Source organism: Jaculus jaculus, chromosome 4, assembly GCF_020740685.1.
Source record: "Jaculus jaculus isolate mJacJac1 chromosome 4, mJacJac1.mat.Y.cur, whole genome shotgun sequence".
NCBI lineage: Eukaryota > Metazoa > Chordata > Mammalia > Rodentia > Dipodidae > Jaculus > Jaculus jaculus.
In genome coordinates, this window is record NC_059105.1 from 462,736 (window position 1) to 487,392 (window position 24,657).

Below are 24,657 nucleotides of genomic sequence, written 5' to 3' on the forward strand. Positions count from 1 at the left end.
GTAGAAAGGTGAGTTTCTTGAAGACAACAAATTGTAGGATCCTGCTTTTTAACCCAGTCTGCAAATCTATGTCTTTTCGTTGGGGCATTGAGACCGTTGATATTAAGAGATATTATTGAAAGGTGTGTATTTATGTTTGCCATTTGTGTGTGTGTGTGTGTGTGTTACTTGTTCTACCTGTGCTCTCTTCTGTTAACTGGTATTTGAGTATGGCTGGTTTTTTCTAGGTTCCTTATATGTGTGCTTTTCCTTTTGTTCAGCATGGAGGATTCTATCAAGTATTTTCTGTAGAGCTGGTTTTGTCTTCAGATATTCCTTTAACCTGCTTTTGTCATGGAATGTCTTTATTTCTCCATCTATTTGGATGGATAACTTTGCAGGATAAAGTAACCTTGGTTGACAGTTGTTATCTTTCAGAACTTGGAATATATCACTCCAGGCCCTTCTGGCTTTAAAAGTTTGTGTTGAATAATCTGCTGTAATCCTGATGGGCTTGCTTTTGTAGGTAACTTGATTTTTCTCTCTAACTGCTTTCAATATTTTATCTTTGGTTTGTGTGTTTGGAAGTTTGAGTATAATGTGGCGAGGAGAGTTTCTTTCTGGGTTTTGTCTGGCTGGGGTTCTAAAGGCTTCCTGTATCTGTATTGGCACCTCTTTCCCAATTTGGGGAAAATTTTCCTCTATGATTTTGTTGAAGATGCCTACTATGCCTCTGGAGTGGAATTCTTCTCCTTCTACTATGCCCTGAATTCTTATATTGGATCTTTTCATAGTGTCCCGAATATCTTGAAATTCCCACTCATACTTTTCTATAAGTTTGTCTTTCTCTTTGTTGGACTGCATTAGGTCTGCCACCTGATCTTCTAGCTTAGATATTCTGTCCTCTCCCTCATCCATCCTACTGGTGAGATTTTCTACAGAGTTTTTTATTTCATTAACTGTGTTCTTCATTGCTAGTAATTCTGACTGGTTTTTCTTTATTATTTCTATTTCTCTATTTATGTCTTGTATTGCCTTCTTTATTTCATTAAATTGGTGTCCTGCCTCTTCTTTGATTCCTTTGATTTCCTCTTTGATTTCCTCTTTGATTTCTTCTTTGATTGTTTTCATGTGTTCTTTGACCTCTTTGAACATATTTATAATTATTCTTTTGAACTCTTTCTCAGGCATTTCCTCTAACTCTTTCTCACTGGAGGACATTTCTGATGCATTAATACTTTTAGGTGGATTTATATCGTCTTGCTTTTTAGTGTTTCTTGTGTTATAATGTATATATTTTTGCATCTTGGATTAAGTTAATGCTTGGATTTTCTAGCTAGCTGTGTATTCTTAGCTGTATCAATTGATTTGATGTAATATATTTTCAGGGTAGGACCTTAAGGTATTAGGTGTGGCTCTTAAGACTCTCAGAGTATCTACAAAGATGTTCTTAGGGGTTGAGTTTCCCTGCTATAGGAGTATTCAAGCAGGCTGAGTGGAATAATATACTGGTAGATTCTAAAATTTAACTAAACACTGTACCCATTCCATCAAAAACAGCCCCGAGTATGTATGCAAGAGTAGTTATTATAATGACCAGATCCTCTATCAACAAAGAGGTTTAGATTTCTGGTCTGTTGAGGTATCCAAGTCAGTTTGTGACCAAGTGAGACCCTTCCCTGGTGCAATCCCAGTTACCTTGGGTGATTGTGGTCTCAGTCAAGTTGCTGCCTGGGTCGTCGGGCTGCTGTTCTGATTTCTGGAGCTGGGCACTTGCTTTTCCTACGGGGCAAACTGAGTCGCTGCTGCCGCCTCTGCAGCTGTTGTAGCTGCCACCCCCGGAGCCCCCACCGCTGCTGAAGCTGCCGTTGCCGTGTCCACCGGTGCTGCTCACCCCGAAGTCGCTCCTGGGTCCGCTGCTGCTGGGGCCACTGGTACCGGTGCTGGAGCCGCTGAAGTTGCTGCCGAATTCTGCTCCTGCTTGGGTCCCGCCGTCAGCCCAAGTTGGCGTGGCCGGGTCCCGGGCCGCTGCTGTGTTCGCTGGAGCTGGGTTCAGGCGGCGGGTGAGGGGAGGGAGCCGCAGCTGCTCTGGATGTATCGCTTCTCCACGTGTGCTTTTACCTCGCGGTCTGCTCCTCCCTCCGTTGCTCGCTGCCGCTCTCCCCTCACGTTTCCCGAGTTGCGGAGAGCGCGGTGTGAGGGGAAAATCCCGCACCTGGCTTGTCCTGCGGCTCGAGCCGAGAGTCCGGCGGTTTTCTGCCGCTCCGCGGTTGCGGCGGGTAGCCGAGCCGCCCCGGAGCCGCTGTTCCCGGCTGTGCAGGCTCTGGATGCTCTATAACTCTTCCACTTCTCCGCTGCCGCCTCAACTTCCTATACACCTCACTTTTTAGTAAAAGTGTGTATTTTGCTGAGTTTTTTTTGGTCTTTTCCCCCCCAGGCTGCTTTGGCGTGGTACCTACGCCGCCATCTTAACCGGAAGTCTCCCTTTTTTTTTTTGTTTTAAGGTAGGATCTTACTCTAGCCCAGGCTGACCTGGAGTTCACTATGCATTCTCAGGCTGGTCTCAAACTCATAGCAATCCTTCCACCTTTGTCTTCCAAGCACTAGGATTAAAGGTGTGCACCACCATACCTGGCCACAATGGAGTTTTATTCAGTGGTAAACAAAAATGAAATTATGAAATTTGCAGGGAAATGGATGGATCTGGAAAGGATTATACTAAGTGAGATAACCAAGGCCCAGAAAGTGAAATGCTATATGTTCTCTCTCAATGTTGTTCCTAACTACAAATGGTTAAATTCATATGTAAGTTGGAACAAAAGTCAGTAGTAGAGGAGAGAAAGCTATAAAGGGGTTATGAGGGAGGAAGGAGAGGCTTAAGGGGAGGGTATTGTAAATATGTAAGTAGAAGGGCAGTTACTGTGGTAGAATTGTCTAAGTGTGATCAGAGGCAGGGGCAGAGGAAAGTAAGAATGGGAGGAGGGTTAATAAAAATGTAAGGGCTGGCCTGGTGTGGTGGCACATACATTTAATCCCAGCACTCAGGAGGCAGAGGTAGGAGGATTGCCATGAGTTTGAGGCCACCCTGAAACTACATAGTGAATTCCAGGTCAGCCTGGGCTAGAGACCCTACCTCAAAACAAACAAACAAACAAACAAACAAATAAATAAATATATATATATATAATACATACATACATATATATATATATATATATATATATATATATATGTATGTATGTATGTATGTATGTATGTATGTATATATGGGCTGGAGAGATGGATCAGTGGTTAAAGTGCTTGCCTGCAAGCCTAACAACCTAGGGTCAGTTCTCTAGTAAGCCAGATGCACAAGGTGATGCATGCATCTAGAGTTTATTTGCAGCCACTCAAGGCCCTGGAACATCCCTTCTCTCTGTATGTCTGTTTGTCTTTTGCTTCCCTCTCTACTTGCAAATAAATAAATAAATAAAAATTTTAAAATTGAAGATGTTATACAGAAACCTACTTCTTTGCTGACCAATAATATATATGTTAAAAGAAAAGACAATGGGCTAGAGAGATGGCTTAGCGGTTAAAGTGCTTGCCTACGAAACCTAAGGACCCATGTTCTACTCTCTAGATCCTATGTTAGCCAGATGCACAAGGGTGAGGCAAGGGCAAGGTCACAGATGCTCACTAGGTGGCACAGATGTCTGGAGTTCAATTTCAGTGGCTGAAGTCCTGATGCACTAATCCTCTCTCTCTCTCCCTCTCTCTCTCTCTCTCTCTCTCTCTCTCTCTCTCTCTCTGCTCTCTAAAAAAAGAAAGAAAGAAAGAAAGAAAGGAAGAAAGAAAGAAAGAAAGAAAGAAAGAAAGAAAAAATTATAAAAAAGAGACAGCTTGGGCAAAAGTATCCTATGGATGTGGATAATGGTACACCCAGAAGCCATATATTGTCATTAGAAAATTTTCAGTGCCATGGGGTGGAATACCTTCCAGTGAATTGCTAACCAGAGAAGCCCCTGATGCTCCCAAAACATTACAGGCCATTGTCAAAGCTCTTGGTAACCTACACGAACTAGATGGTGAGACTATAGCTGAAGCCTCCATGTGCTTGGGCTGTAGGTCACTGAGAAATTAAGATGTAGCTGAGCTGGAAACATCCTCTTTGTCAGTTAGCTGTCAGAATGCTGGAAATAGCTATGGTACATGTAGCCTTTTTGTAGAAAGAAGTCATCTATGGTGTTAAATAGCAATGGACCCTGCAAGCCTTACAGTTAGCCAGCCAGGCCAAATGTGCCAGCTGGTGCAATAGTGGTATGTCTTGTTATAGGGGATATCAACTGCTCTGATTGGATTGGATGCCCACTGCATAAGAGGGTATCCGTACCTAGTATTGAAAACCTAGTCAAAAGCCTATGGATGGCTGCTGAAGAGATTGCTTAATGGTTAAGGCACTTGCCTGCAAAGCCTAATGACGCGAGTTTAATTCCCCTGTACTCATGTTAAGCCAGATGTACAAAGTGGTGCATGTGTCTGGAGTTCATTTGTGGTGGCTGGAGGCCCTAGCATTCCCATTCTCTCCCTCCCCTCTCAAAATAAGTAAATGAATAAAATAAAGGCCAGTTTGTTGGGCTTGCCTCAATAAGTAAATAATAAATAATTTCTTTCTTTTGGGGGACATTTCAAGGTAGGGTTTCACTCTAGCTCAGGCTGACTTGGAATTTACTATGTAATCTCAGGGTGTCCTCTAACTCACAGTGATCCTCCTACCTCTGCCTCCCAAGTGCTGGGATTAAAGGTGTGTACCACCACACTGGGTTTAAATAATGTTTTTTTTTTTTTTAAAGCCTATGGCTGGGGAGGTCCTAAGCTCTAGGGGAATAATGACTACTAGTGTCTGGTTAAATGAATATAATATGCTTACCAAACTGTTCTCTAAACACTTATGCTTATGCATATATATTAAGGCTATTCTCACTTTTTTTTTTTTTTTTTTTTTTTTTTTTTTTTGGTTTTTCGAGGTAGGGTCTCACTCTGGTCCAGGCTGACCTGGAATTAACTCTGTAGTTTCAGGGTGGCCTTGAACTCACGGCAATCCTCCTACCTCTACCTCCCAAGTGCTGGGATTAAAGGTGTGCACCACCATGCCCAGCCTATTCTCACTTTTGGTTAGCAAAGTTTCTCTTTTCAGATGATAGTGACCACTGGGGTGACTCAAAAGTGGCCAAAGTGCTGAGAAGAAGTGACAGTGAGATGTTTAGCACTGAAACATCTCTATCATACCCTCCAAGGCTCAGAGAGCCATTGCAGAAGAGGAGGCAGAAAGAATGGAAGAGCCAAAGGAAGGGTCTGAGTGCTTACAGTGTTGCCATCCAGATACAAAGTGGCCTTGATATTAATGATTTTACAGTGGCTGATTCTACCTACAGACGACCTACATAATTGGAGGGAGAAAAAATTATGGCATTAAAATAGAAGAGAGACTAATCGGAAAGAAGGGGTTCAGTGTAGAAGGGGTAGGCGATACAAAAGGAAAGTAGGTGAGGGAATTATGATTACAGTATGTTGGGCCTTGAGAGGCCCGGGCGTGCAGCCTAGTGGAACTTCCTGAGCCTAGCTAAAGTTTGGCAACTTGTCTCTGGCCAGCTAGGACTCAGCAAGACGCCGAATGGCTTCTTGCCTGCTACTTCCACACAGGAGTTGGAATTATCATTTCAATAGTTGCGATTTACTATTGGCTCTTACCTCTTCCCCCATCCTAGAATCCCTGCCTTCATTCCCAACATTATATAGGCAACCGCCTGTGACAATAAAGTGAGTTCCTGCTTTGACAAGACTCCCGACTCTCCGGTGACTAGGAGAGGTTCTGAGTCCAACGTTCATTCATTCTTCCTCAACCCCTTGGGAGGAGCCAGTGGGTCTGCTCCCTCCTCAGCACTACCTGCCTGCCGGGGGGGAGGAGCCCAGCATCTGGCGCCTAACGTGGGGCTCCGGGAACCCAGCAGACTAGTGCCCCGTGAGAGGCATTCTCATTGAGGAGATCAGTCGGTGTACATGTGCGGGTGAGCGTACCCTCATAAGTTATGAGGCAGTCTTCATATTTAATGTGCTAAACTTTGCTTCTATAACCCGTACTTGCTTGTCAACATCTCTTCATTCTCTTTCTCTTTCCTTTTACTTTTGGTTCCCTGGCAAACTGCATCTGCGTGTTTTGAATTTCTAAACAGGTCCCAGCAAGCTGCATCTGCGGCTTTTGTATTTCTGAACGGGTCATATGTCCCTAGTGGACATACTGTGTGGCTTTTGACCTTTAGGCTTGTGTTTCTCTCTCTCTCTCTCTCTGCTTGGGCCTAAACGCCATGACTAAAGTTAGAGATTTTTCAACTGTTTACAGACTCTTAAGGATACTCTAAAAGTTTTATATAAGGACATAGTCTTAATCTAAATTCATCTTACATTAGACACAGGTGATGCCTATGCTAGGTGGGTCACAAAGTCATAAGTACAGATGTAATTGGAGGTTTAACCAGGTTAAACATAGACAAGAGTCTATCACCTTGTGTTTTACACCTGGATAAATTTGCTATGTAAAAAACAACTTCAGAATAGGATAAGAAATGTCAAGATGCTTATCTATCTGCTCTGTAATTTCATTTTGCTCTTGCTTTCCAACATATGCTACTGAAATTAATGGAAAGCTGGACTCTAAAAAAAAAAATGGATAAAACACCCTTTATCTCAGACCCTATACAAGTTTAAGTGATGTGTCCCCCAGACTCTGACTAGAGACAAAATGGCCAACTGGCTCTGACAAAGAAAAAGGAGTACAGCACATAACTGTGGTTCTCTTTAGTTTTTCTCTTTTAAACACCGAAAGTCACATCTATTAAATAAAATTTCTCACTAGACAAAAATGTTAAATAGGTAAACTGAGTCAAGGTATTTGACCAGGTTACAAACTCCTTACATAAGATAAGCATCAGACTTACCTAATGTGTATATCAGGGGAAGGGCCCCTTCATTAAAACATTTAATTGGATTAAATCTAATGTTTACCTGATGCCAGGGTTTTAATCAATGGAGAAACTGAGTCTTATGATAAGACCTCACTCATTAACAGGTCACTGATGCTAATTTGTTATGATTTAAGGGTTATAAAACTGGCTTTAAGACTCTCTCAGTAAAATAAATTAGGTTCCTCTTTTCATCAAGGGTTTAACTATTCCTAAGATAAAGGCTCATATAGAAGTGGTTATTTTCCTAAGGTGAAGTATTCATACCTAAAGACATTGTAACTTTAAAAATAGCTTCTGTGTAACAAAATTACACAATTCATTCACCAGCAGCTAGAGGTAATAAAACTCCATCAGGTTGAGATACATTACCACAGGCTGGCAACTCAGAAATTAAGTTCCTCAGATGACCCATTGCCACCTCCTCTGCCCTCCATGTGACCAATGACAGGTAATATCTCAGACTGACAGAGACAACCTAAGACAGGCCATGGAGTGGGTTCTCAGTGAGCTAAACACCTGGTACCCAGTGATGGGTAAGATCCCCAGAGGGGGGTAACCTAAGACAGGGGCCATGGTGGCTAATGCTCTTACAAAAACAAAAGGGGGAGATGTTGGGCCTTGAGAGGCCCGGGTGTGAGACCTAGTGGAACTTCTTGAGCCTAGCTAAAGTTTGGCGACCTGTCTCTGGCCAGCTAGAACTCAGCAAGAAGCCTAATGGCTTCTTGCCTGCTACTTCCGCACAGCAGTTGGAATTATCATTTCAATAGTCATGGTTTACTATTGGCCCTTACCTCTCCCCCCATCCTAGAATCCCTGCCTTCGTTCCCAACATTATATAGGCAACTGCCTGTAACAATAAAGCGAGTTCCTGCTTTGACAAGACTCCCAACTCAGTGTGTTTTTTCTCTGGTGACTAGGAGAGGTTCTGAGTCATCCAACATTCACCCTTCTTCCTCAACCCCTTGGGAGGAATCAGCGGGCCTGATCCCTCCTCAGCACTACCTACCCGCCTGGGAGGAGCCCAGCAACGGTCTATTGTCTGTATTCATGGGAATTGTTAATAAATAAAGAAATCACCCATAATGTAGCACTATTAGAATCCCCTTCTGTAAGGAACATAGACACACTTTGCTGACCTGCTACTTTGTTTAACCTGTTCATCTATTAATGGACATTTGGGTTCTTCTACTTCTTGGTTACTGTGAATACATTTACAATTAACATGGTTGTGCAGATGCCTCTTTGAGATACTATTTTCAGTTTTTCAAAAATGTATTACAAAGAGGGAGAGAGAAAGAATGGGTATACCAGGGCATCAAGCCTCTGCCAAGGCACTCCAGACACATGTACTGCCTTGTACATCTGGCTTATGTGGGCACTGGGGAATTGAACCTGGGTCCTTAGGCTTCACAGGCAAATGCCTTAACCACTAAGCCATCTCTCTAGCCGTATTTTCAGTTTTTTTTTTCTGTATATGTATTCAGAGATAAAATTACTGTATGATGGGCTGGGAACATAGCTTAGGTAGAAGAATTCTTGCCTAGCATGCAGGAAGCACTAGTTCCTCAGACTGCATAAACTGGGTGTGGTGGCATATGCATGCAATCCCGGTACTGAGAAGGTAGAAGCAGGAGTATCAAAACTTAGGTTTGGCTACATAGTGAGACCCAACTTGGGTACATGATACTGCCACAAAAAAATTGCTTGATCCATGGTAGGTCTGATTTGTTTTTGTTTTGAGACAGAGTCTATCTGTACAACCTAATGTGGTCATGAGTTCTCACAAGGGTTCTAGTAATGGAGAGACCCCTCCCTCTGGAAAATGTGCAGTTGACTAGGGATAGCTGGGCTCTAGGAGTTCATGCAGAAAAACTGTAGTCAGCTCACTGCGGTTGTGGGTGACTGCTTCTTTAGGTTTGGCTTGCTTAATTCCTTCCCCAACACAAAGGGTTTTGGTTACTAATGAGAAACTCTCAAATAGACAATCATCCTATAGTACTTTCAGTTATAGGTAGACATACACCAGAATCCAGCCTTGTGATAAAGTCTGTGTTTCTGCTTTCACTGTACTTCTGATTCCTATTCAATAAGGCCTGCTGCATTTTTCTCACCAGCCTTGTGAATTGTTTGGCAGTCTGGGGATGGTAATTTTTCTTTTTTGGTTTTTCAAGGCAGGGTCTCGCTGTATCTCAAGCTGACCTGGAATTCACTACATAGTCTCAGGGTGACCTCAAACTCACAGCAATCCTCCTACCCTTGCCTCCTGAGTGCCGGGATTAAGGAAAGGCATGCACCACCTAGTTTGGGGGTGATAATTTTTTGCCACTTCCTGAATAAGACCTCATTCCAGCAGAATTCACAAATTGTTATTTCTATTTCACTAATACTTCCTCATCCCTGCTAACATATATTCTAGGTTTCTTTGATGGTAGCCTACTAATAGGTGTAAAGTGGTATCTCATTGGCTTTTCTTTCTTCTTTTTTTTTAAGTTTCTAAAAATTTTATTTTTATTTATTTGAGAGTGACAGAGAGAGAGAGAGAGAGAGAAATGAGTGCACCAGACCCTCCAGCCACTGCAAACAAACTCCAGATGCATGTGACACTTTGTGCATCTAGCTTACGTGAGTCCTGGGGAATTGAGACTTGAACCGGGGTTCTTGGACCTCACAGGCAAATGCTTAACCACCAAGCCATCTCTCCAGCCCTTTTTGTTAGTTTTTTTGAGATAGGGTCTCAGTCTAGCCCAGGCTGACCTGGAATTCACTGTGTAGTCTCAGGGTGGCCTCAAACTCATGGCAATCCTCCTACCCCTGCCTCCTGAGTGCTGGGATTAAAGACATGCGCCGCCACGCCTGTCTGTCTTTCTTTCTTTCTTTCTTTCTTTCTTTCTTTCTTTCTTTCTTTCTTTCTTTTTCTTTTTCTTTCTTTTTTTGGTACAGGGGATTGAACCTTGAGCCTCACACATGCTAAAAGGACACTCTGTATCTGAGCTATACCTCTAGCTCTTGTTGGGGTTTTGAGTTGAATTTCTCCAATGGTTAGTAACAATATGCACTTTTTTTCATGTATTTATAGTGTCAGCAATGGCAGGAAGATGAATCTTAGCACAGCTGCAGGTAGCCTGTGGAATTCCCTTTCCTTTAGGTAAAGTTGAATCCATGCCTACATTACAGGAAAGAATTTCAGGTCAAGTCATAGTGAAGCAAAATTAAATAATTTATTAAGTATTTAGACAGAGAATCAAATAGAAAAGTACAGCACACACCAAAGACATGAGCTGAGGTGGAGAGGGAAAGTCACACTTAGATGTCTTTACAGTGGAAATACATGTCTTTTCAAGATATGTTGCTCAAAGGATATTATTAAGATGAAGCAAAGTTTAGCCTAGCATGGTTGCACATATCCTTAATTCCACCAACTGATGTAGGAGGTTCACTGAATTCAAGGCTAGCCTGGGGCTACACCATGAATTTTAGGTCAGCCTGAGCTAGAGAGAGACCCTACCTAGACAAAACAAGCAAGCAAAAATTAAACAAAGTTTAAAAATTAAGAAAAAATAAGCCAGGCGTGGTAGAACTCATCTTTAATCCCAGCACTTAGGAGGCAGAGGTAGGAGGATCGCCATGAATTTGAGGCCACCCTGAGACTACACAGTGAATTCCAGGTCAGCCTGGGCTAGAGACTCTACCTCAAAAATCCAAAATAATAATAATAATAATAATAATTTAAAAATAAATATAAGAATTTTTTCTCTTAAAGAATTTCTTCTTGTGAATGAAATTGTAAGGTCATTGTATGAGGAGCATATTTGGGTTTGGGACAGGAGAGGACTTGAACTCAAGGATACAAACAAGCACTCTGATCCCAAGTAGGCATGCATAGTTTGTTGTTTTTGTCTGAGGTGTATTTAGGAAGACAAGCATTGTCCTTGTAAGCAATTTTGGTTTCTTTTCTTTCCTTTTTTTTTTTTTTTTTCAAGGTAAGGTCTCACTCTAGTCCAGGCTGACCAGGAATTCACTATGTAGTCACAGGATGGCCTCAAATGCACAGTGATCCTCGTATCTCTGCCTCCTGAGTGCTGGGATTAAAGGCATGTGCCACCACGCCTGGCTGGCAACTTTGGTTTCTTGCCTCTGCCAGCAGGAAATGCAAACTAGATCCCAGGGTAAGGGTTGCTTTTTTTTTTTTTTCTTTACATGTCTCCTTAATTTTTAAAAAAATTTTACCTCTAATTTTCCCTCTGAGGCTTTGATCCCTTAATTTCACAGGCTAGGCATGGCTAAGGATTTGTTTTCTGAAGCTTCTTTAGGCTGAACAAGGACATAGTCCCTGTGTATCAGGGGTTAAAAGTCTCAACCATTGGGGCTGGAGAAATAGGTCAGTGGTTAAAGGTGCTTGCTTGAAAACCCTACAGGCCTGGGTTTTGATTCCCCAGCAAAGTGGTACATGCATCTGGAGTTTGTTTGCAGAGGCAGGAAGACCTGGTGTGCCCATTCTCTTCTCTCTCTCCCTGTCTTAAATAAATAAATATTTGGGGTGGGCTTTACCCTGCTCCTGCTGTTTCATGAGCAGAAGTTCTCTGTACTCAGGGCTTTACCCTATTCCTGCCTTCTCCTGGGTAGGAGCTCTTTATTTTCTCTCTCTTTTTCCTTCTCTTAATCTAATAAAATCTCTTTAAACCTTAAAAAATGAATATTTTTTTAAAAAGAAGAAACTCTCAACTTATTGGATCTAGAGGACTAGGAGGTCTGAATTTGAGATCTGAGGGCCATCATCATTTGACAGGGATCTAGAAGAAAAGATGCCATTGCTCCAATTGATAAAGAGTAAAGAGTGAAGCAGTTTGCTGTGCCTAAAACCTAGGATTATCACTAAAAACAGAATACTTTTTTTTCATGAGGTATCTGAGAATGATGATGGAAAAAAATTATGGTTATATGGTTGAAACTGTGACAAGACATAAAAGAACAAATTTTAAAAGGAATTTAGGGGCTGGAGGGATGACTTAGTGGTTAAGGTGCTTGCCTGCAATGCGTAAGGACCCAGGTTCTATTCCCTAGGACCTACATAAGCCAGATGCACATGGTGGCACATGTATCTAGATTTCATTTGCAGTGGCTAGTGGCCCTGGTGTGTCCATTCTCTGTCTATTTACCTCTCTGTCTCTCAAATAAATAGGTAATATAAACAATAACAAAATATTAAAAGGAATTTTGTTGTGGGATAGAGTAACAGGAAAACAGTGTGAGGCTATAGTTATTGGGTATATGTAATTATATTTACAGTGTCTAAAAGAAAAACATTACAAGTTAGAATTGCTAATAGATATATAAATGGGACTTATCTTTGTGTATAAAGTCTCTTTTTTCTTATTTGAAAGAAACTTTAAGTATTTTAATGGTTTTTAGGTATTAGAAACCTTGTTTTGAGACTGTGGAGACTCATAAAGGACAGGTAGTATTCTCTATGTATCCTGAGAAGGGATCAGCAAACATTAGAAGATCTGAGTAAAATCTAATTGTCAATCTTTTTCTAGGATTGTACCACCTTTGTACTTAGCTAAGTAAAACAAAAACCTATTATGTTACTAGGGAGACAGAGCGGACAGGCTATTATCACTTCCTGGACTATGAACTTTAATCCTTTTCCCCCAAAGGTATGAAATGTTAGAGCAGTTAATGTTTTTCTTTCCAGGTGATATGAGGCATGAATTCCCTTAATGATTTTTTATTATTCTGCTTGTGGCAACAGACTTTTCTATTCCCCTTGAGTTCACCAAACATTTTCAGTCAGTCTATACCCTCACTGTTTCTATATAGGATGGAATTAGATTGAATTCCAGGGCAGAGCCATGTTGGGTGCCTCAGGAATGCTATTTGGCACTTACACTTGTCAGTTGTATTTTGTTTCTTTATATTGGTACTATTATTTGAAAGCCATTTTATTTTAGTACTTGCTAAAGGTTGACCTGCTGTTAGTCTTGTTAGAATAGAGTTGTTTTATGACTTTTACATAGGCATGGAACAATTTTTTTTTTTTAATTTGGGGGAATGAGAGAAAAGTTGTCAGGGCTAGCATGTGATAAAATTTAAAGATAACTTTTGGCGATTTTAAAAAATGACCTTGAGCTGGATGTGGTGGCAAACGCCTTTAATCCCAGCACTTGGGAGGCAGAGGTAGGAGGATCACTATGAATTCGAGGCTACCCTGAGACTACATAGTGAATTCCAGGTCATCCTGAGCTAGAGTGAAATCCTACCTCAGAAAACCAAATAAAATAAAATAAACTTGATATTTAGGTAGTAATTTCCCAGGTAGCCATTGGTGTCTGTATATCTCAAGGACACTTTGAATCTGATGGGGAGTCAGGGTCTTGAACCAATGTCTCAGAGTGAAATTAGCAGCTCATCTACAAGCACTGCTAGAGGTGCTAAATTCATAAACATTCTGGCCACCCATGTTCTACAGAGTTCAGCTGTTTTGAGAAGTAGACTGTTAGTCTGGAATGTACTCTTTTTTTTGATGAGGGCTCCCAATGTCATGCCTTAATCTTTCTGACACATGTAGGCAAAAGCTTTTTTGGTTATTTTGTTTGTTTTTTATTTAATTTTTTATTTATTTGACAGGAGGGAGAGAGAGAATGAGCACATCAGAGCCTCTAACCATTACAAATGAACTCCAGATACATGCACCACCTTGTGAATCTGGTTTATATGGGTACTGAGGAATCTAACGTGGGTACTTAAGCTTCACAGGCATGTATCTTAACCACTAATCCATCTCTTCAGCACCTGTTTTTTTATGTTTTTTTTTTCTTTTCATGATATTTATTAACATTTTCCATGATTATAAAAAAATATCCCATGGTAATACCCTCCCCCCCCCACACATTCCCCTTTGAAATTCCATTCTCCATCATATTACCTCCCCATATCAATCATTGTAGTTACATACATAAAATACCAACCTATTAAGTACCCTCCTCCCTTCCTTTCTCTTCCCTTTATATCTCTTTTTTAACTTACTGGCCTCTGCTACTAAGTATTTTCATTCTCACACAGAAGCCCAATCATCTGTAGCTAGGATCGACATATAAGGGAGAACATGTGGCGCTTGGCTTTCTGGGCCTGGGTTACCTCACTTACTATAATCCTTTCCAGATCCATCCATTTTTCTGCAAATTTCATAACTTCATTTTTGTTTACCACTGAGTAGAACTCCATTGTATAAATGTGCCACATCTTCATTATCCACTCATCAGTTGAGGGACATCTAGGCTGGTTCCATTTTCCAGCTATTATAAATTGAGCAGCAATAAACATGGTTGAGCACGTACTTCTAAGGAAATGAGATGAGTCCTTAGGATATATGCCTAGGAGTGCTATAGCTGGGTCATATGTTAGATCAATCTTTAGCTGTTTTAGGAACCTCCACACTGTTTTCCACAATGGCTGGACCAGATTGCATTCCCACCAGCAGTGCAGAAGGGTTCCTCTTTTTCCACATCCCCGCCAACATTTATGATCATTTGTTTTCATGATGGTGGCCAATCTGACAGGAGTGAGATGGAATCTCAATGTAGTTTTAATCTGTATTTCCCTGATGACCAGTGACATAGAACATTTTTTAGATGCTTATATGCCATTTGTATTTCTTCCTTTGAGAATGCTCTATTTAGCTCCATAGCCCATTTTTTGATGATGGGCTTATTTGATTCCTTATTATTTAACTTTTTGAGTTCTTTGTATATCCTAGATATTAATTCTCTATCAGATATATAGCTGGCGAAGATTTTTTCCCATTCTGCAGGTTGCCTCTTTGCTTTTTTCACTGTGTCCTTTGCAATGCAAAATCTTTGTAATTTCATGAGGTCCCAGTGATTAATCTGTGATTTTATTGCCTGAGCAATTGAGATTGTATGCAGAAAGTCTTTGCCAAGACCAATATGTTGAAGGGTTTCCTCTAATTTTTCCTCTAGGAGTTTCAGAGATTCAGGTCTGAAGTTAAGATCTCTAATCCATTTGGACTTAATTCTTATGCATGGAGAGAGAAAAGAATCTATTTTCATCTTTCTACAGATATATATCCAGTTTTCAAAACACCATTTGCTGAAGAGGCTGTCTTTTCTCCAATGAGTATTTTTGGAATTTTTATCGAATATCAGGTGGCTATAGCTACCTGGACTTACATCTGGGTCCTCTATTCTGTTCCACTGATCTACATGTCTGTTTTTGTGCCAGTACCATGCTGTTTTTGTTACTATGGCTCTGTAGTATAGGTTAAAATCAGGTATGGTGACAACACCAGCCTTATTTTTGTTGCTCAGTATTATTTTAGATATTCAAGGTTTTTTGTGATTCCAAATGAATTTTGGATTGTTTTTTCTATTTCCATGAATAATGCCTTTGGAATTTTGATAGGGATTGCATTAAATGTGTAGATTGCTTTTGGTAAGACTGCCATTTTCACAATATTGATTCTTCCAATCCAGGAACAAGGGATGTTTTTCCACTTTCTAGTGTCTTCTGCAATTTCTCGCTTGAGTGTTTTAAAGTTCTCATTGTAGAGATTCTTTACTTCCTTCGTTAGGTTTATTCCAAGATATTTTATTTATTTATTTATTTTTGATGCAGTTGTGAATGGGAGTGATTCTCTGATTTCATCCTCTGTGTGTTTGTTGTTAGCATATATGAAGGCTACTGATTTCTGTGTATTTATTTTGTATCCTGTTACATGGCTGTAGGTTTTCATCAGCTCTAACAGTTTGCTAGTAGAGTCTTTAGGGTCCTTTATGTATAGAATCATGTCATCTGCAAATAATGATAACTCAATCTCTTCCTTTCCAATTTGTATCCCTTTTATGTGTGTCTCTTGCCTTATTGCTTTGGCTAAGACTTCCAGAACTATATTAAATAAAAGTGGGGACAGTGGACACCCTTGTCTTGTTCCTGATTTTAGTGGAAAAGATTCCAGTTTTTCCCCATTTAGTAATATGTTGGCTGTAGGCTTATCATAAATAGTTTTTATTATATTGAGATATGTTCCTTCTATTCCCAGTCTCTGTAGGACTTTTATCATGAAGGGATGTTGGATTTTGTCAAATGCTTTCTCTACGTCTAATGAGATGATCATGTGATTTTTGTCCTTCAGTCCATTTATATAATGTATTACATTTGTAGATTTGCATAAATTGAACCATCCCTGCATCTCTGGGATAAAGCCTACTTGGTCAGGGTGAATGATCTTTTTGATATATTGTTGTATTCTGTTTGCCAATATTTTGTTGAGAATTTTTGCTTCTATGTTCATGAGGGAGATTGGTCTGTAATTTTCTTTTTTGTTCTATCTTCGCCTGGCTTTGGTATCAGGGTGATGCTGGCTTCTTAGAAGGAGTTTGGTAGAATTCCTTCTTTTTCTATTTCTTGGAAAAGCTTAAGAAGCAATGGTGTTAGCTCTTCCTTGAAGGTCTGGTCAAATTCAGCAATGAATTCATCTAGGCCTTGGCTTTTTTTAGTTGGGAGATTATTGATAACTGTTCGCATCTCCATGTTTGTTATAGGTCTATTTAAGTGATTAATCTCATTTTGATTTAATTTAGGTAGGTCATATAAATCAAGGAAATCATCCATTTCTTTCGGATTTTCATACTTTGTGGAGTATATGCTGTTATAGTATGTCCCTATGATTTTTAAAATTTCTCTGGAATCTGTTATGATGTTACCTTTTTCATCTTTGATGTTATTAATTTGTGTCTCTTTTCTCTTTCTTTTGGTCAGATTTGCTATGGGTTTATCAATCTTGTTTATCCTTTCAAAGAACCAACTCTTTGTTTCATTAAGTCTTTGGATTGTTTTTTTTTTTTGTTTGTTTGTTTCTATTTCATTAATTTCTGCCCTAATCTTTGTTATTTCTTTCCACCCTGATTTTTGGTTTGCCTTGTTCTTCTTTTTCCAAGGCTTTAAGGTGAAGCATTAGGTCGTTTACTTGCAACCTTTCTAATTTCTTAATATAGGCACTTAAGGCTATAAATTTACCTCTTAGAAGTGCCTTCATTTCGTCCCAGAGATTTTTATATGTTGTGTTCTCATTATCGTTTGACTCTATAAATTTTTTGCTTTCCTTCTTGATTTCTTCATTGACTCATTCATCATTTAGTAGGGTATTGTTTAGTGTCCTGATTTTGTGTATGCTTTATAGCCTTTCTTGCTACTGATTTGTAGTTTAATTCCATTGTGGTCAGATAGAATGCAAGGAATTATTTCAATTATCCTGAATTTGTTAAGATTTGCTTTGTGTCCTAATATATGGTCTATTTTAGAGAATGTTCCATGTGCTGCTGTAAAGAATGTATATTCTGCAGCATTTGGATGAAATGTCCTGCATATATCTGTTAGGTCAATTCATTATGACCTCATTTAGTCCAGATGCCTCTCTGTTTATTTTTTCCTGGGATGACCTGTTAGTTGATGAGAGTGGGGTATTAAAGTCACCCACCTCCACTGTGTCTGGTGTTATCTGTGACCTTAGTTCTAATAGTGTTTCTTTGATGAATTTGGGAGCCCCCATGTTAGGTGCATATATGTTCATGATTGTAATGTCTTCCTGTTGGAGTGTGCCCTTTATCAATATAAAGTGACTTTCCTTATCTTTCTTGACTAATGTTGGACTAAAGTCTACCTTGTTAGATATTAGGAATAGCAACCCCTGCTTGTTTTCTAGGCCCATTTGCTTGAAACACCATTTTCCAACCTTTCACCCTAAGATAATGTCTATCCTTTGTAGAAAGGTGTGTTTCTTAGAGACAACAAATTGTAGGATCCTGCTTTTTAACCCAGTCTGCAAACCTATGTCCTTTGGTTGGGGCATTGAGGCCATTGATGTTGAGATATTATTGAAAGGTGTGGATTTATGTTTGCCTTTTTTTTTTTTTTTTTGGTTTTGGTTCTACCTTTGCTTTCTTGTGTTAACTAGTATTTGAGTATTGCTTGTTTTTTCCAGGTTCCTTATATGTCTGCTTTTCCTTTCTTCAGCATGGAGGATTCTATCAAGTATTTTCTATAGAGCTGGTTTTGTCTTTAAACACTCCTTTAACCTCCTTTTGTCATGGAATGTCCTTATTTCTCCGTCTGTTTGAGTGGATAGCTTTGCAGGATAAAGTAACCTTGGTTGGCAGTTGTTCTCTTTCAGAACTTGGAATATATCACTCCAAGCCCTTCTGGCTTTTTTTTTTTGTCGAATAACCTGCTATGATCCTGATCGGCTTGCCTTTGTAGGTAACTTGATTTTTCTCTCTAACTGCTTTCAACATTTTTTCGTTGGTTTGTGTGTTTTGTAGTTTGATTATGATATGGTGAGGAGAGGTTCTTTCCAGGTTTTGTCTGGCTGGGGTTTTAAAGGCTTCCTGCATCTGCATTGGCACCTCTTTCCGAATTTGGGGGAAGTTTTCTTCTATGATTTTGTTGAAGATGTCTACTGTGCCTTTGGATTGGAATTCTTCTCCTACTATGCCCTGAATTTTTATATATTTTTTTTTCCATAGTGTCCCAAATATCTTGAAGTTCCCACTCATACTTTTCTATAAGTTTATCTTTCTCTTTGTTGGACTGTATTAGATCTGCCACCTGGTCTTCTAGCTTAGATATTCTGTCCTCTCCTTCATGCATTCTACTGGTGAGATTTTTCTACAGAGGTTTTTATTTCATTAACTGTGTTGTTTATTGCTAGTAATTCTGACTGTTTTTTCTTTATTATTTCTATTTCCTTATTTATGTCTTGTATTGCCTTCTTTATTTCATGAAATTTGTGTCCTGTGTCATCTTTGATTTCTTCTTTGATTCCTTTGATTACCTCTTTTTAGTTCCTTTGATTTGTTATCACAGGCTGTCAACTCAGGAATTAAATTCCTCAGATGACCCACTGCTACCTCCCCTGCCCTACATGTGACCAATGATGGGTAATATCTCCAGAGACGGGACAACCTGAGACAGGCCATGGAGTGGTTTCTCAGTGAGCTAAACACCTGGTACTCAATGACGGGTAAGATCCCCAGAGGGGGACAACCTAAGACAGGGGCCATGGTAACCAATGCTCTTACAAAAACAAAAGGGTGAGATGTTGGGCCCTGAAAGGCCCAGGTGTGAGGCCTAGTGGAACTTCCTGAGCCTAGCTAAAGTTTGGCGACCTGTTTCTGGTCAGCTATAACTCAGCAAGACACCTAATGGCTTCTGGCCTGCTACCTCCACCGTGGCAATTGTAATTACCATTTCAATAGCGAAAGTTTACTATTGGCCCTTACCTCTTCCCCCATCCTAAAACCCCCACCTTCATCCCCAACATGATATAGGCAACTGCTCAGAGTAATAAAGGATAAAGTAATAAAGGAGTTGTTTCTGCAAGTTCCTGCATTGAAAAGACTCCCGATTCAGTGTGGTTTTTCTCCGGTGGCCAGGAGAGGTCTGGGTCATCCAACGTTCATCATCCTCCTCAACTCTTAGAGAGAAACCAGCAGGCCTAGTCCTTCCTTCAGTACTACCTGACCCGGAAGGAGCCGGCACTGCTGCTACTGGATCCACGGCTGCTGGGGCTGCTGGGGCTGCTGGGGCTGCTGTTGCCGGTGCCGGAGCCGCTGATGTTGCTACTGGACCCTGCTCCTGGTTGGGTCCCCACTGTCACTTCAAGTTGGTGTGGCTGGGTCCCGTGACTGCTTCTCTGTTCGCTGAGCTGGGCACAGGTGGTGGGGGAGGGGTGGGAGCCAATGCTGCTTTAGTTCTCTCACTCTTCCACGTGTTCTTCTACCTTGTGATCTGCTCCTCCATTGTTCACTGCCACTTTCCCTTCACGTTTCTTGAGTTGTGGAGAGCTCCGGTGTGAGTGGAAGTTCCCCCCACCTGGCTTTTCTTGCGGCTCGAGCCAAGCCTGGCGGCTTTCTGGTGTGACATCACTGCCATGGTCAGTGGACCTGCCAGTGCTGCTTTTGCTGGCCTGTGTGGGCTCTGGGTGCTCTGGACTCTCCTACTTCCCCGCTACCATTTCAATTTCCTATACACCTCACTTTTTAGTAAAAGTGTGTATTTTGCTGAGTTTTTTTGGTCTTTTTCTCCCCTATGCTGCTTTGGCGTGGTACCTACACTGCCATCTTAACCAGAAGTCTGTTTATTAAAATAAATTTTATTTATTTGCAAGTAAGAGAAAGAGAGAATTGGAGAGGCAATGGATGCCAGGGTGTCTTGCCACTGCAAACAAATTCCAGACACAAATGCCACTTTGTCCATTTTCCCTTATTTGCATAGTGGGAAATCAAACCCTGGCCATCAGGCTTTGCAAGCAAATACCTTCAATGACTGAGCCATCTCTTCAGCCTGCAAAGTACTGTATTGATAAATTGACAACTTCCATAATTATAGACAATAAACCATGTTAATTCCTTCCCCACCATCACTGTCCCATTCACAAATCACTCTCCATCATATTCCCCCTCAATTAGTCTCTCTTTTATTTTATTATTTTATCATTTTTGGTTTTTTGAGGTAGGGTCTCACTCTAGCTCAGGCTGACTTGGAATTCACTATGTAGTCTCAGGGTGGCCTCAAACTCACAGTAATCCTTCTACCTCTGTCTCTGTAGTGCTGGGATTAAAGGCATGCATTGTTATGCCTGGCTCTCTCTTTTATTTCAGTGTTATCATTTTTCCTCCTATTATGAGGGTCCTATGTAGGTAGTACCAGTCATTGCAAGGCCATGGATATTCAGGCCTTTAATCATTTAATCAGTACTATACTTCCTTTGGCTCTTATATTTTTCCACCCCTTCTTCCACTATAGGCCCTGAGCCTTGGAGGGTATGATAGAGATATTTCAATGTTGAACACTCCTCTATCACTTCTTCTCAGCATTATAGTGCCTTTTAAATCATCCCAGTGGTCACTGCCATCTGCAAAGAAGCTTCTGTAACCCAAAAGTGAGAGTTGCATTAGTATATAAGTATGAACATTAAGAGAAGTGATTTCTGGGTAGTTTGGTGACCATAATACATGCATTTAGCCAGACAAGAGCAGACTTTACACCTATAGGGTTCATGACCTCCCCAATCATAGGCTTTTGGTACCAGGCATGTATTTCCTCCCATGTAATGGACCTCCAGAATAAACAGTGAGCAGTTGGTTTTCCTCATAACAGACATGCCACTATTGTATTTGTTGGCTCATTTGGCCTGGATGACCAAACTTAAGGCTTACAGTGTCCACTGGTTTCACTGCTGATGACTTCTGTCTCCCATAGGGCTGCAACTAGTCTGTAGGGAGGAGGGTTTGTTTTTTTTTAGCTCAGCTCTAGCTTGATTTCTCAGGGACCGTGCAGCTCAAGTATGTGGAGTCTTTAGCTATAGGATCTTACCATTGGTTATCCTGGTGAGAAACCAACAGCCTTGAGAATGGCCTGTCTTGTTTTGGGAGTATCAGGGAACTTCCTGTCCAATAACTCACTGAAAGGTATGCCATCCCTGACACTGAAATTTTTCTATGAACAATCTATGATTTCTGGGTGTGCCATTGTACAAAAACCGTAAGTTCCCATATGCCTTATACATGCCCTCTTAAATTTTGATTAAGTCTCCTCCTACCCTTCCTTTACTCAATCTTTTCCCCTGACCTCACTTAGGCCACTCAACCCCCAGTAATCTGTTCATCTATTTACATATATACAATACTATCCCTTTAAGTCGTCCCCTCTCCTCCCTCCTTTTTTTTTTTTTTTTTTTTTGAATGCTTTCACTTTTATTTCTCTCAATGTGCTTGTGATGCAGACATATTACACATAACAGGATTTTCCTCCCTCCTTTATACTGGCCTCTGCTACCAATTTTTACCCCAACTCATAAAAAAGTCTAATAAACATTTGGAGCTAGGATCCACATATAAAATAGAATGTGCAATGTATGGCTTTCTGGGCCAGGGTTACCTTATGTGGTGGTTTGAATAGATGGCCCCTAATATATTCAGTTGTTTGTTTGTAGATTGCATCTACAGTCACCTGGCTGGAGGCAATGTCACTGGGTGGCTCTTAAGGTGTGGTGGTGGGTCAGATTTCAATCTAAAGATATGCAAAGTGTGCCTAGCTGGGGTTCCTGAAGTGTGCTGTGGCTTTTGACCTTTAGGCTTGTACTTTTCTCTCTCTGCTTAGACCTGTGAAGGCAGAGCAGTTTGTTCTGCCATTATGGAACTTCCCCTGGATCTGTAAGCTTCAATAAATATCCCTTCCTCCATAACTGTGTCTGGTCTGAAAGTTCATCTCAGTGAACCTGAATCTGTCTGATACACCTTACTTAGTATAATCCTTTCCAGATCCATCCAATTCCCTGCAAATTTTGTAATTTAATTTTTCTTTGCTACAGAATAGAACTCCATTGTATAAATGTATCATATCTTCATTATCCATTCATCAGTTGAGGGATATCTAGATGCTAGCTATTGTGACTAGGGCAGCAATAAATATGGCTGAGCAAGCATCTCTAAGATAGTGAGAAGAGTCCCTAGAATATATGCCTAGGAGTGGTATAGCTGGGTCATATGGTAAATATATACATAATTTTTCAAGGTAGGGTCTCTCTTTATTCCAAGCTGACCTGGAATTCACTATGTAGTCTCAGGCTGGCCTTGAACTCACAGCAATCCACTTAACCTTCTGAGTGCTGGGATTAAATGCATGCACCACCATGCTTGGCTGGTAAATATACTTTTAGCTGTCTCAGGAACTTCCACACTGATTTCCACAGTGGCTGGACCACATTATATTCTCACCAACTGTGTGGAAGGGTTCCTTTTTTCCACATCCCTGCCAGCATTTATTATTATTTGTTTTCTTGATGATAGCCATTCTGACAGGAGTAAGATAGAATCTCCCTGATGGCTAAGGAGGTAGAGCTTGTTTTAGATGTTCACAAGCCATCTGTATATCTTCCTTTGAGAATTCTCCATTTAGTTTGATAGTCCTTTTTTAAATTTGGTTGTTTAATTTCTTATTACTTAGTCTTTTGAGCTTATCTCTCTCTCTCTCTCTCTCTCTCTCTCTATATATATATATATATATATATATATATATATATATATATATTTTTTTTTTTTTTTTTGCAGGGGAGTTTCAAGATTGAGTCTCGCTAAAGCCCAGGATGACCTGGAATTCACTATGTAGTCTCAGGATGGCCTCGAACTCATGGCAATCCTCCTACCTCTGCCTCCCCAGTGTTGGGATCAAAGCCAGGTACCACTATGCCTGGCTTTTAGCGTATAATTTTTTATTGATAACTTCTATACTTACAGACAATAAACCATGATAATTTCCTCTCCTACCCCACTTTCCCCTTCACAACTCCACTCTCCATCATATCCCCACCCTCTATCCATTAGTCTCTCTTTTATTTTGATGCCATCATCTTTTCCTCCTCTTATGAGAGTATTGTAAAGGTATTCCTAGGCACTGCAAGGTCATGGATACCAAGGCCAATTTCTGCCTGAACATTTGCATTGTAAGGAATTGTACCCTTCCTTTGGCTCTTACATTCTTCCGCCACCTATTCCGCGATGGACCCTGAGCCTTGGAGGGTGTGATAGAGATGTTTCAGTGCTGGACACTCCTCTGTCATTTTTTTTTTAGCACTACATTGCCTTTGGGGTCATCTCAGTGGTCTCTGCCATCTGAAAAGAGAAGCTTCTCTAACCAAAAGTGAGAGTAGCATTAATATATGAATATGAACATTAAGTATAGTGTTTACAGGGCAGTTTGGTGAGTATAATGCATGCATTTAACCAGACAAGAGCAGGCTTTACACCTATAGGGCTCATGACCTCCCCCATCATAGGTTTTTGGTTCAAGGCATGTATGTATTCCCTTGGCAATAGCCTATAATGTTTTGGAGGCAACAGGGACCTCACTGGACAACAACTCACTGTAAGGTATCCCATCCCTGGCACTGAATTTTTTCTAGTAACAATCTATGGCTTCTGGATATGCCTTTACCCTAAAATGTAGGCTTCCATATATCTTATTCAGAATATCTAGAATTTTGATTGACCCTCCCCCCACCTTTCTTTTATACAATCTCTTCCCCTGACCTTGCTTAGGCAATTCCACTCCCTGTAATCTGTTTTTCTACTTACATATATGCAATACCATCCACTTAAGTCCTTCCCTCTTCTCCCTCCCTTACAGCCTTTTTCTAGCTTACTGGCCTCTGCTGAATTTTGGTTCCAGCTCACACACAAGTCTAAACATTTGTAGCTAGGATCCACATATGAGGCAGAACATGCAATGTTTGGCTTTCTGGGCCTGGGTTATGTCACTTAGTACAATCCTTTCCAGGTCCATCCATTTGCCTGAAAATTTCATTTTTATTTACCACTAAATAGAACTCCATTGTTTAAATGTACCACATCTTTATTATCCATTCATCTGTTGAGAGACATCTAGGCTGGTTCCATTTCCTAGCTATTGTGAATAGAGCAGCAATAAACATGGTTGTGCAAGTATCTCTAAGGTTGTGAGAAAAGTCATGAGGATATATGCCTAGGAATGCTATAGCTGGATCATATGGTAAATCTATTTTTAGCTGTCTCAAGAACACTGATTTCCACAATGGCTATACCAGACTATATTCCTTTCAACAGTGTAGAAGAGTTCCCCTTTT

At 40.5% G+C, this 24,657-nt stretch overlaps 1 long non-coding RNA gene across 1 annotated transcript in view; it reads left to right on the forward strand.

Annotated features, from left to right (window-relative positions):
- The window catches only part of LOC123460113, a 39,887-nt gene extending 20,330 nt beyond the window's left edge, over window positions 1–19,557 (forward strand). The window contains exons 3-4 of the long non-coding RNA XR_006636790.1: window positions 18,861–19,017; window positions 19,430–19,557. This is a non-coding gene — a long non-coding RNA (uncharacterized LOC123460113). The remainder of the gene's footprint in view (window positions 1–18,860; window positions 19,018–19,429) is intronic.
- Window positions 19,558–24,657: the final 5,100 nt, after the last annotated feature.